Here is a 14122-nt window from a genome sequence, read left to right on the forward strand (position 1 = left end):
ATATAAAAGAAATGAAGTTCTTAAACTTCAAATTGCCAAAGCACTCCCGAGGCTCCGGTGCATAAATATTATGTATATATACGTACCTTAATGTGAAATATTTCTTAACTTCTTCCCATAGCATATTCTTTTCTGTATCCTGGAGCGTGTATGGATTAGTCGTTTTGTCCTTCCAGTCCCTGATGCTGATGGCACATTCTCCCTTACGATTGCCCCGATCTGACCCATGTACTGTGTTGCCACTTTTTCGGGAGCAACCGGCTTGCCCTCTTCTTTGAATTCCGTGATGATAGCTTTTTTGTTCCAGTGTTCACCTTGGAAGGACCTCGGGGCTTTGGACGACGATTCGTCAATCCAGAGGGCTAACAGTTCAAGATTCATTAATGAATTAGTACATAGTAATAATGAATAAGATCATATATTATATATAGAGAGGGTTAAAATATAATCTATACCTCGTAGGAACCTTCTGCCACGGTAACGTTTTGCTGGGGCTCGGGCTCTTCATTGCCATCGACAGACAGGTTGAGAAACATGTCTGCCTGGCTACCCTTTTCATCGGTGTATGCTATGGAAAGGTTGGAACTACTATCACCAGCAATAATCTGCTCTATTAGATACCTTCTGGCCTCGTCGTCTGCCATCGATCTCAACTACTTTGTACATGAAATCATATATTGAACAACCATGAAAAAAATTCATTTCAACAATTTTTTTTGAAATATACAAAATGTACTAAAATTTTGAAATATACAAAATGTAATATATAAAATTGTAATATAAAATATGTATCATACAAAATGTAATATAAAAAATATAACATACAAAATGTAACATACAAAATGTACTATGCAAAATGTAATATAAAAAATGTAACATATACAAAATGTACTATACAAAATGTACTAAATTTCAACTAATTTCTAAGCATTTCAACAAAAATTTCTAAAAATTTGTACGAAAGTTCAATTAATTTCTAAGCATTAATTATAAGTATACAACTATATTCCACAAACAATTGCAATGATCCAGACGGGACCTAAATGTATACAAAATTTATTTTGTATGTAATCTACAAAATTTCAAAAATTAATTCGGGGGATGGCTGGAGTTGGAGGAGGGCGCGACGATGATGAGGACACGCGGCGACGATGGGTGAGGCGGCCGGCCGGCTGGCGTCGGGGACAGCGGTCGCGGCAACGGGGACAGCTACGACGACGGGGAGGAGGTGGCGCCGACGCGCGATGAGGGGCACGCGCGGAGGTCGCGGCGACGGGGATGGACGCGTCGGCGGCGGCGACGGGGACGGAGGAGGAGGCCGGCGATGATTGCGGGCAAAGATGATGGGGGCGGCGATGGAGGTGGAGGAGGCCGGCGAATAGGATGGGCCGGCAGCGGCGACGGGGAGCGGCGATGACGGAGGCCGGCGACGGGCGGGACGAGGACGACGAGAACGAGTGAAAAATTCGCTAAGTGTTGGGCGCGGGGGTGTAGAAGACACTATAACTTTTATACAGGACCCCCCTTTTTATCCCGATTTGTAACTGAAACCGGGATTAAAGGACATTTAACCCCGGTTTCTAATATAAACTGAGATAAAAGGAGGCCTTTTATCTCAGTTTATGATCAACCGGGATAAATGGGTACTTCCAGGCGGGAATCGAAAAGTACCCTTTTATACCGGTTCTACTTTATAACTGGGATAAATGGGGACCTTCTCCTGTTTTTCATCTCCCGACTGGTTTTTTAAAATTTATTCGATTTATGTTTTCACTGGATTCGAGGAAGCAAAAAGTAAGAATTTTTCATATTTCAAACATGCAAAAATATATTAAATTAGCAAGTTTGGTTTCAATAAGTTTTAACTAGTTATAAATTCTATACTATTTTCTTTATTTGGAAATTTATTCTATTTATGTTTTCATTGGACTTCAGGAAGCGAAAAATAAAATAAGAAATTTACATATTTGAAACATGCAAAAATATATAAAATTAGCAAGTTTGTTTACAATAAGTTTTAACTAGTCATAAATTCTATACTATATCTTTTTCTTCTATTTAGAAATTTATTCTATTTCTTCGCATCGGTGGAGCTTGTAGGCATCGGATCTCGTCGGGTTTCGCTGGATTTCATGAAGCAAAAATTAAAACTTTACATATTTCAAATATGCAAAAATATTTTTAATTAGCAATTATATTTATAATAAGTTTGAATGATTCATTAATTCTACACTAGTTATATTACCTTCTTAAATAATTCTTTTACTGCATCACTGTGATCTATCATTAATCCAGAGGGCAAACAATCTGTTTAGCTTCATATGTTGTGGATGACAATTCATTATTCTCGAGAAGAATCTTCTTGACAATTTCCATCATCCCCTGAAATTACTTATCGGATACACCATTTTTAACCTTCTATTGCATAAATTCTAGTGTGGTACCCAGCTTTTTATAGCCACCCTGGCAATCTGGGTATAGCAATTTCCTGTGATCATCTATCATGCGCTGCAACTTTGATGATTCCTTCTAAGTTTCGCAATCTCTGTGTGCATCCCTAAGCACCTGACCGAGGTCATCAGTATCGCAAACTCAAATATTGCCGAAAGTTTACATAGAAATACATAAATTATTTAGCTCATATTTAATTTACAAATAACTAAACTATTAAAAAATTCAATATTTCCCACATAATTTATTTATTCTAAAAATGGCTAATTCCATACCTCTATCTGAAAAGTACTAAAGTATGAAATTACACCTACAATTTATATGGCTAATTTATAGATATTCATCACATTGTAGCTCAAAAACATGTATAAATACAAATCCTCTACATGCTTAACAACAAACAAACTCATTTTTTCTCCCTCTCTAAAGTATAAAACAAAGCTTAACAACAATAGATGAACGGAGCATGAAGTAGCTAACCTTCACAACACTTTGGATGAGTGAAATCTCCGCGGACATGAGGAAAAAAAATTCAGCAGCACCTCCCCTAGGCTTGCTTCGGCGCCATGGAGAGGATGAGGTTCTCTATCTTTGTGGAGTGGAGTGGCTCGGGCTGGAGGAGTGGTCCCTCATATAGATAAGATTTTATCCCGGTTGGTAAATCCAACCGGGACAAAAGATTAGAGCTTTTGTCCCGATTGGTGTTTACTCCCGGTTGGATCCACCAACCGGGACAAAAGATCCAACCTTTTGTCCCGATTGGATTTACCAACTGGGATAACCGGTTTACTCCCGGTTGGTAATTCAAACCGGGACAAAAGGTTGGAGCTTTTGTCTCGGTTGGTGGATCCAACCGGGTATAAAAGGTGGCGCCGTCGGTGCCCGGAAACCAGCCGTTTTAACCGAGATTAAAGGGTGGCCTGTAGTCCCGGTTGCAAAAAAAGAACCGAGAGTAAAGGTGCGCCCCATTCCAGCCTACCGTGGCGCACCCCCTTTTATCCCGGATCGAAATTAAATCGAGACTAAAGGGAATGGGATCTAAAGTCAGTTCTGTAGTAGTGAATGACTTTATATCTTCTTCATTCGCAATGTTGAGTCTTGAGTGTCGGCAGATGAAGTGGCTTGCCACTGTCCACACCCTCCACAATCATGGCCTTACCGTGATTCAGTTTTTTTTTTTGCGAGTTTACTGTGATTCAGCTCCTCCTCCTTTCCTCTTCTTTTCCTCCATCAATGCTTGCACGGGCACTGTGCCCCCCGTACGCGACAATGCGGGGTGGTTGGAAATGCTGCAGCCGGTTGGTTCTGGTGGGCCAATTCGTGTGGTTGCAGCTAGTGATGGCTGCCTCCTGCACAGATCCACTCCAACACCCCGCGCCTGCAGTAAAAGGTTAATAATTTAGGTTAGCACCCACAACAGTAAGGTTGATCAGATTGCAAACAGTTTGCTATGGTTCATCCCGATCAGCTGCTATTGCTACGACTACGAGTGAACTCGTGCATGACAACATGTTAATAATCAGTGATACCAAGTAGCATTGCATCGATGAAAAATATACATACATAGACACCTGTATGGGGGTGACTTCTTTATCAAACTGCACACAACCATTCCCCAGGCTGCTTATATTTACAGCTATAATGCAGAGAGAATGCTTGTTTATGTTTCTTTCAGTTTTGTCTAACTTGGAGATGTTAAGATTAAAATGGAACTATATGTCAGATTTTCGTTTTCCCCTGCTTTAAAAGACATGTTTAATTGAACATAACATGTTCTTGTCTCTGTTTTAGGAATATAATCAGCACGATCTGTAAACAACTAAACATTGCAACATTTGTTTGGTTTTCTATTTCCATGCTTGATAACACTAATACACTATCACTGATTCTTTTCTCAACATGTAACCAAATGCATGCCTAGATAAGCTTTCCTTAGATGATCCTAAATAATGATATTTCTCTATGGATGTAGAAATCAGAGGAATGGGTGACAGAGAGGGTGAACCAACTAAAAGAGAAAATAAGTGGGCTATTTGAAGCTTGCACAACTATAGCTGAGCAACTCAAGCTAGTGGACACACTCCAACATCTAAGTATAGACCATCATTTCGACAAACAGATTCTTGCCACCTTAAGTAGAATCCATGGTACTGAATTCAACAGCAGTTGTCTCCATGAGGTTGCCCTTCGATTCCGCCTACTGAGGCAGCAAGGGTTTTGTGTATCTCCAGGTACATAATGAAAAGCAAGAGCTCCTGATATAGGCATTTGACATTTTGTATATATGCTTCTTGATTCCGCCAAATGATTCTTAATACATGGAAATTTTATCAGACGTAAGAAAACATGTTCCTGCTTACTAGTTCTAAAAATTCATAGCAATTCACAGCATAGAAATCTTGCTTGCAACAATAAAATACGCATGCAGAGATAGGATCACCCAATGCTAATAAGCTAATAAGATGCATGACTTTCATATAATCTGATTGTTCGATCTTGCAGATGAATTCAACAGGTTCAAAGATGAAAATAGGAACTTTCATCTTGACATGACTAATGATGCAAGGGGACTACTAAGTTTATATAATGCAGCTTACCTTTTCACTCATGGAGAGGCAGAACTTGAAGAGGCTATCTTTGCAAGGGAACATCTTGAATCAATGAGAAATAACCTTGAACACCCATTGGCTCAGCAAGTGAACCGAGCCCTTCACCTACCACTGCCACGAACCTTAAGAAGAGTTGAAGCTCTACATTATATCTCAGAGTACAAAGGAGAGCCGACACATAACTCCTCCCTTCTGGAGTTTGCCAAGCTGGATTTTAACCTTCTGCAACGTCTCCACTTGAAGGAGCTCAAGGCTCTTTCTAGGTATAATCACTATCTACATCATGAAAAGAGATGGGAATTCTAATTTAACGATTTGTGGGTCTTAATACAAAATATGAGCCTCAACCTTTGGCCATTGATTTCATCAAAAACCTTTGGCCATTGAAACCTCTAAGCAGTGTCAAACTATAAACATAGATAGGCTTAGCCACTCGATCCATCAAAAGAGTTTGCACAGTATAGTTTCAAAATGTGTCCTATTGAACTTCCACGATGATCTATTGATCTTCCAAAATAATAACTTATTTGCATGGTATAAATTTGATATAGCTGCCATAAGCATAAATTGGAAAGAGATTATAGTATGCTGTATGGATAAACTAATTGAATAAGTGTGATTATGCAATTTATTGGGAGAAGCTCCCAAGCAGAAGTTACTTCATAGCTTAACGTACCTACAATCTAGTACTTCTTAACTCCAATGATGTTTAGTTTATCTGCTCCACAAGAAAAGGATGGGTTATTTTACAGAAGAACCTCTCATTATGATCAGAAAAACTTAAAACAACATTTTTCGAAACATTCTTCTCATAAAACAAACCTATAGTTCTTTATACGCAACACAGTGACAGCAATCTAAGTTAATCTCAGATGGTGGAAAGATCTTTACAATGAAGAGGTGCTGACCTACTCACGGGATCGTGTGGTTGAGTGCTACCTGTGGTCCTATACAGCATACTATGAGAAAGAATACTCAAGGGCAAGGATGATCCTTGCCAAGTTAATTGCAGTGATAATCCTGACAGACGACACTTATGATGTCCGTGCTACTTTGGAGGAGTGTCGAAAGTTCAATGAAGTTATACAAAGGTTGGAGTGCTCCAGCAATCTTATTAATATGAGAGAGCAAAGCATCAGTTCATATAATATTTGCATTTGAAGGTGTAACTTCTTAAATTTCCTGCAGATGGGACGAGAGCGCTACTTCTCTTCTAACAGATTACCTGAAGAAGCTCTACCTCAAGCTGATGAACATCTTTAAGGAGTTTGAGGATGATTTGAAACCAAATGAGAAGTACAGAGTTGCTTTTAGTAGAAAAGCGGTACATCACTATCATCTATAATGTTTTGCTTTTTCAAAAATGTGATTTTCCTCATAACATCAGTGAGCTTGGTCTTCGAAGTTTATGTGGTAAAATCTTATTTGAACTATTTGAAGTTTTTGCATATGATTATCTGAGCCAACAGAACTGTATACCAGATATGTATGACATATGAATCCTCCTATGTTTAAGTATAGGACTATATCAACATGAGGTAATAATTAATACACGAAATTCAATATCAACGTATATGCTGTACCAATTATTTCTGGTAGATACAAAACCCACTCTTATATAGGCAGTAATAAAACTGTACATCTATCTATAAGATCTGCATTCATACTGTATCATATATATCAAAATCTCTTTGATCAAAGTTGTATATTGTTTCCTTGGAATTAAAGGAAAGCTTACACGTTTCTATACATTTTCGTTTTCAGTTTCAAGCATTATGAAGTAATTATCTCCAAGAAGCCGAATGGTCTCATGGTGGTTACAGGCCAAGATTTAAAGATCAAGTGAAGGTGTCTACCGTGTGTTCAGGTGCTCCATTTGCTTCTGTTGGGTTACTAGTTGGCATGGGAGATGATGTTGCAACCAAGGAGGCACTTGAGTAGGCAAACAGTTGCACCGATGCTGTCAAAGCTTTCGCAGAGGTGACCCATTTCATGAATGACTTGCTTCGCTTAAGGTATGAATTATGCATATATATTCTCAAAGTTACAAATCGATAGACGTTTGTCCTTAGATTATTTGACATAGTAATGGATGCGTTGTCCACAGCGTGGAAAGAACAAAAAAAATTTCGCGACCGTGCCTTATGTGGCGGAACCGCCCAACTTAAAATGGCTTAAGTGCGCCTAACCACTGTCAGAACAACAATTACCTGAAACGCACTTAAACCCGTATAAGTCCGGTAGTCCGTCGAGTGTCTCTAGGACTCCTCGAAACATCCACGACGTGATCCGTAGCCATACATCAGGATTACTTCCACGATGGGAAGGTATCAACAAATATTACATTTTTACATACATATCGAGGTGCGAATTATTACAGACCATAGTTTGAAACAAACTTAACAATGCAGGTTAAACAGTTCTAAGAGTTTAAAACATAGCTGGTCTAGGCAAGTCAAACAACCGAGTTTTATTTCTAGGGTATTGTGAGACTCGTAAAAATACCCTAGTTCTTCGAGGCTTCTCCCTCGGCAGACTCCTGCTGAGGTTCTGAAATAGCAATGAAGGATTCCCCTGAGTACGGGTTACTCAGCAAGACTAACCCAACTAACCAATATAGATAGTTTTTCCAAAACTAAATGATAGCTGTTTAGTGTACTGGCTGACTCACATTTTGCAGAAAAGAGCTTACTATAAGTGGAACCTTAGTTTTATCTTTTATTTCAGATTGAGTTTGTTACCTGACCAGTCTAGATGGCGAAAATATTTTTGCAACCAGATGGAACTAAGTCATACAGCACATTTAATTTCGGAAAAAACGTTGCATTCAACTGGATTAATTCATAACCGAGAATTGCGGTGATCCGGATCAATTTACATCCTGTAGGAGATACCCTGACCACCAGCTATGTACAACTGTCCAGGTTGCACATAACAATCTTTCGATTAGCCGCACCCAAAGATTGGGAATATGACTACCCGAACCTAGGGACGCACCCCCACATGGGACCCTACGTCTGGCCTGATCTCCATGTGAGTTTCCGGCTACGCCCCTGCCATTCTCCAGCACGTCAAGCACGTGTATGAAATATTTCCGATCAGAGAGCCAACTAACCTACCGGGCTTTACTGGTCCATACCCAGTAAGCAACCAAGTAAAACTCACTTGATCAAAGGTTAAGACAACGATCGGGCCTTAACCAAATTAACTTAGCAAATAGAACTGCCATCTCTAGCTTCTGTCTGCATTTCCAATTTCCAGGCTATTTTCCTTGACCAACATGTATGACCAAATTTACCTTAGAGCTAAGCAACCAAGTTGATTGAAGTATCTAAGCATTGCTAAGCATAGAATAGTTACTAATTAGTGAACAAGTGGCAAAGGTGTCCTCTAAACAAGGTAGGATCATGCACAAGAGTAGGTTTCAATCAACTCCTAGACTTAATGCATTCATAAAGAAAATAACCAATAATTGGACACATGAAATAATAACCCCAAAGTAGGTAGGCATAGATGCATCGGGGCTTGCCTTGATCTGTAAAAAGGTTAGTGCTGTCTGACGGTCCGGCTTCACAGGGGATCAACTCAACAATCTCCTCAAACTCCGAAGGTTCTTCAGATAAATCCAAGAATTCCACTTCTGGAGCTTCGGTGTCTACGATTTAGTATATGCAGGAGTTAGAGATGTAAATTTTTGAACACATGACTATACAACTTTCCTTCATGATAAAGTTGCAAGCCAACAAGTGACTATACAATCTATCTTCATGATAAAGTTGCAAGCCAACACTAAACTACCCATAAAGATTAACCCACCATTTTTAATCTTTTTACTAACCTACCTTAGGCCCTTTTCTTTTATTTTTAGAAAGCATTATAATTATTTTCTAATCTCAAAACTTAATTCCTATAGCTTAATAATAATTTGTGAATAAGAAAACATTATTCAAAATTTTTATGTATTTTATAAAGGTTAAGCATTTATTTAAATACCTTAATCAAAAGGCATTAAAAAAATACCTAAATTTTATTATTTTTCCTAAGGTTTAAAATTTTTAATACATAAAAAAAATAAAACAATCCTAACAAAATTAGTTTCACTATTTTTGGACATTTCTAGAATTTCCCGTGAATTAAATGGTGAAAACCGAATTTGAACTGTTTATCTACAAAAAGGAAAACATATGATTATCCAAAACCTCGGGTCAAACTTTTTTTTTACTACACTCCTATCTACCCTCTCTCTCTTGCATTGGGCTCCTTGGGCCGGCCCCTCTTTTCCTTTTCCTATCTACCCGCCGGCCCACCCCCTTCTCTCTCCTTTTCTTTCCCTGGCACGTGGGCCCTTGGCGCCAGGGGCTTCTTCTTCCCTGCGCCCAAAAGCAAGGCACGACAGGGGATGGCGGGGCTCGATGGCCGGTGCCCTGCCGGCGACGGGGCCAGGCCGGGGAGGCACCCCCAGGCCACGGCGCACCTGTGGGCGGCGGCGGCCCCCCTGGAGATGGCCTGAGCCGGTCTCTCCATGGCGGCGGGTGGCTTGGTCGGCGGCCGGCCGTGGCCAAGCATGGCGACGGCACACACACGGCCCTCGGCTCCTCCTACGACTCCCTAGAGACCCCAAGACTTACCTAAAACTTACCAGACAACAAGAGGATGGCGGCAAGGAGGGGCTCACCGTGAGCAGGACATTGGCGGCGGGCTGACGGAAACAACGGCGATTAGGAGCTCGCCGGCGGGGGAACTGGAAAAACGGGGAGGCGTGGGTGTTGGCGAGGTGCTGGTGGGGATTTAGGTGGGAGGAATCGATGGGGAAGGCAGTGGAGCGGCGGAAATCGGCCGGCAACCGAAGCTTGGCCGTGCTCTGCTCGTGACGGTGAAAACAGAGCAGCCCGGTAAAACGGATAAACTCGACGGCGGGAGCAGTACATATACAAAAGTTTTACCGCGTGCATGAGTGCCACCTCGGCGGCTTGTAGGCTTGCATGGGTGCGGACGTGGCCCAACGCATCGCGCTGGCCGGCGGGCGAGAGTGGCGGCGGCGGCACGACTCTGTCTCCTGCTCGTCCTGTCTTTCCTTCTTTCCATTTTCCTTTGCTCCGAAGTCTACTCCTCCAAATTGGTCGATTTCGAATCCTACGGTCCAAATATCCTTTAAGCAAACTTGTAGAGGAATTCTATCACTTCAATTGATAGATTGGCCTTTACCCGAGCTAAGCACTCTAGGACCGAAATTTTTAACCCCAAGTTCGGCAAAACCGAACTGTACTGAATCCCTTTGATTCAGTTCGTCAGGCACTATAACAAGACCATTTGCCCTTCTTTTAACTCAATTTGAGTAGCTCAAACTTGCTCCATATGGTTCAACCCTCATCTATTTGTGTTCTATAACTAACAAAAATTCCATTTTGCACATGAACTCATATACCCTTTGCACTATATTTCCCTGAAACTTGCTCCAAATATGATCATCCACTGCTGTTTCAGACTTAGAAAAATTACTTCAGCAACTAGGCTGAAATCTGCTTAATTGCTGATTTTGAGTTTCATTTTAAATTTGAGTCCTCCACTTTCTCTAGCCAACATCTCACTAAGCTTCTCCGAAGACCATATTCCACTAATGTTTAAAAATATTTACCCACTGATATGAAAAATTATGCAGGAACTAATTCCAAAGTTAGGTACTCATTCTGATTTTCAGAATCGCGTATTTTCGGACGGAAAATAATAACTCTGTTGATTCCTTCTTCGGTTACATTCTTGAGGGGTTGGAGACTGGTTTAAGACTAGAATTAGTCTCCAACTGCACTCCTTTGAGTTCTAAACACCCTCAAGCCTCAACTTCATATTTTTGCCAAATTTATCCAAATTTGAAACTCCAAAATGCAATTTCGGTCAAATTTGGCTCGAATTTGACTTTGAGTCAATATTACCTTTCTTCTACTCCAAAGCTCATCATTAACTCTTTATTGACATCCTTAGGCTGTCATTAACACGAGGTGTTACACCTTAGCACATTTTTCATTAAGAAGAAAGCAGTTTACAGACACAATCTCGATGAAGCTAAACAAAGCTTGACCAGCACAAGAGGACAAAGGACCAAAGAAAGAGAAACACTCAAGAAACGCAAAAACAACCACCAAACGACTCAAAGCAATAAAGAGGAAGCACACTCGAACCCAAAACCTCATCAAGGGTGCTAAAGGTCTCAGAACCGCAATGGTGGCAAAGCATCTACCCAAACATCAGGATCACGACGGCAAAGCATCCGCCCAAACACAACAACGGTGGCAAAGCATCCACCCAACCAGCACGACCATGGCGACAAAGCATCCGCCTGAAGCAACCAACGACGATGGCAAAGTATCCGCCAGAGCAAGAACGGCGGCAAAGTATCCGCCAGAGAAGAGGGGACGGCAAAGCATCCGCCAGACGACGACGACCTAAGCAACCCGGGCGAGGTGGACAATCGAAGCGAAGGCAGGCGCAGAAGAAGACACTTCCCAAGGAGAGTAGACGATCACCATGAGGACCTTGATCGGCTGGAGACGACTGGGGGCAATGTTCAACAACGGTCCCTGAAGTGACGGCAACAAGAACCCGCAGAGCTTCCTAGACGGTGCAGAGAGGAGGCGACGCAACTGGCGCCGTCGTCGTCTGACCAACACGGTAAGGCTTTCACCTGGAAGCTCATCGAAGGGAAGGGAAAAGGGGAATGAATGATGCCTTCAAGAAGGGAAGCGGCACCCGGGGGCGTCGCCGTCATTGATCCGCAAGGAGGCACAAGGCTTTCTCCTACACCCCGTTCCCTCCCCAGAAATCACCACCGCCACCAGGAGCACGGGGACCACCGGGCGCCAAGGAGCCGAAGAATGCCGCCACAACCGCGAGCTGGGATAGCCATTTGGCCGGTCCCCCCCCCCACCGGTGGAAGATGGCGCAGCCACCAGAGAGAGGTTGGGGGGGCACCCGGCCGGTCACGTGGCGGTGGGGCACGGAGCCCCGCCCCTGACGGACCCGATAGCCGGGGAGACAGCAGCCACCCTCGCCGCCCGCCCACCAGTAGTGGAAGGGGCGGCAAGGGGAGGGATGCGAATTCGACTACGGCAAGTGCGGATCCGGCCGTCGAGGAGGCAGCAGCCTCCTGACCGCGGTCCCCTGTCCTCCAGTCGGTGGAAGGGGCAGTACGCGGAGGTCATCGTCGGGAAAGGGACCCCCACGCCAAGGATGTGTAGATCCGGGCTCAAAGGAGGTGGATCTGCCATCGGCTGCCGGCGCCGGCAGCGGACCCAGACGACCGGCGGCGCCTAGGGTTTTCGGAGTGGGAGTGGAGAGGGAGAGAGAAGGAGGGAAGGGGAGGGAGAGAGCGTGATGCGGGGGCTGGCTTTGGCGCCGCTGCTGGCAGCCGCCGCCGCCATCGGCGGCGGAGGCAGCCGTCGGAGTAAGGCGGGTGGGGTTGGTGTGGGAGGACGGCGCGGCCGAGAGGTGGATAGCTACAAACCTCTGCTCGACCCTAACTGTGTTAGATATCGGTTGAAGATTGAAGATACTTGGGATATAATTTGGGATGGAGGGAGTACGTCTATTGTTATCACGCTGTCATGACAAAACAGTGTCTAGTAGCAGGGTAAATAGTTGTAAAGAACAAAAATGATGTGGCCAGCTCAGTCGAATGTACATCAGCAAGCATGGCGTCACGGCGGACGTCGCCTGTGCAGAGATAGATTCCCTGACTGAAGATGCATGGAAAACCATAAACAGAGCACGCTTTGAGAACAATGAACTACAGCAGTGCAACGAATTTTCAACCTAACTGTCAGCATGCCATTAATGTACGGTGATAAGAAGGATGTATTCACATTCAGCGACGGGCTCAAGGGGGTCATCAAGCGCCTGTTTCTCAAGCCTGTCCTGCTCTAGACAACAGAATGCTGCTAATTCTATTCACACAGCCCGAAGAACGAGCTGTGTATCCCAGACAAATAAAAGATGTATTCGGATTAAACATAGGGTGACCATGTACTTGTAACTTGTAAGCATAAGTTTATGTTATAAATATTACATGGAGTATTTACAACAATACATACTATCGTCTTATCCGCGTGATAAATAATTCTTCTGATAAAAGATGACACTGGCACACTCCTTTCCTACCTCCAGTGCATTTTACATAAGAGCACCCAGAAAATGACTATGATCTCCTTCTAGATATTCACGGTAAAAGCAAGCATACCGGGCTAAAAAAATAGCGAGGTGGATTTGGTCCCTAAGCCCATAGTGTTTAGTGTAAACTGCAACGAATCCTGGACATTTCGGCTGGTTCAATCTGCTACACCGGAATCATAACAAAGACCGTCGTCCCCAAATCGAAGTCAGCGGGGAGAGGAGGGCAAAGAATTTACCGAGCGAAGGTGTTTCCGGCTGCCGGCTGCCGGCCATTCTTCCTTTCGTGGCGAATCAGGAGGGCACACCGACGACGAACGGCGAGGCCGCCGCCCCGCTCCGTCGCCCCCCACGCCACAGCTTCTCTCGCAGGACGGCATGAAGCTTAGTGGCGTACCACTACTGGGCCGTGTTGGGCCTCAGCTTAGGGGTTGGATAATATCATTTTGAGTGAGCCATATCATTCCGGAAACATATATAACTTCCATTTTTTTTTTTGCTTACATGGCTTCAAATCCGTGCTACACTGGATGGATGGTTAAGATAAGATAAGGGATCAATCCAACGATAAATAAATACCTCATCCCCTAAGTTAACCATAAATAATATCTGACCCGTGAAATGTTGAATTAGCATCTTTAAAATGTTGAATTAGGTTCGCAGTTATAAGAAAATGTTGAAGTATGAATCACATGTGGGAAAATCTGGGTAAGGTGGGAGTAGCAAGTAAAAAAATAATATTTGATCTTCATGTAATGTTGAGTTACCCTATTCAAAATGTTGATATAGGGTTAGCATGCAGATTGTTGAATTAAGCTTAAGAAAATGTTGAATAATATTCGTGGGAGGAGATTGATGTGCTGCAATGGTTGTGTTAGATGGGTCTAATGAGTTTTAAAATT

The 14122-nt window shown here is 42.9% G+C and overlaps 1 pseudogene; it reads left to right on the forward strand.

Annotated features, from left to right (window-relative positions):
• The first annotated feature begins 1101 nt into the window (after positions 1-1101).
• Positions 1102-13068, forward strand: LOC117835712 (tau-cadinol synthase-like; annotated as a pseudogene).
• The last annotated feature ends 1054 nt before the right edge of the window (positions 13069-14122 follow it).

Source organism: Setaria viridis, chromosome 9 (assembly GCF_005286985.2).
Source record: "Setaria viridis chromosome 9, Setaria_viridis_v4.0, whole genome shotgun sequence".
Lineage (NCBI taxonomy): Eukaryota > Viridiplantae > Streptophyta > Magnoliopsida > Poales > Poaceae > Setaria > Setaria viridis.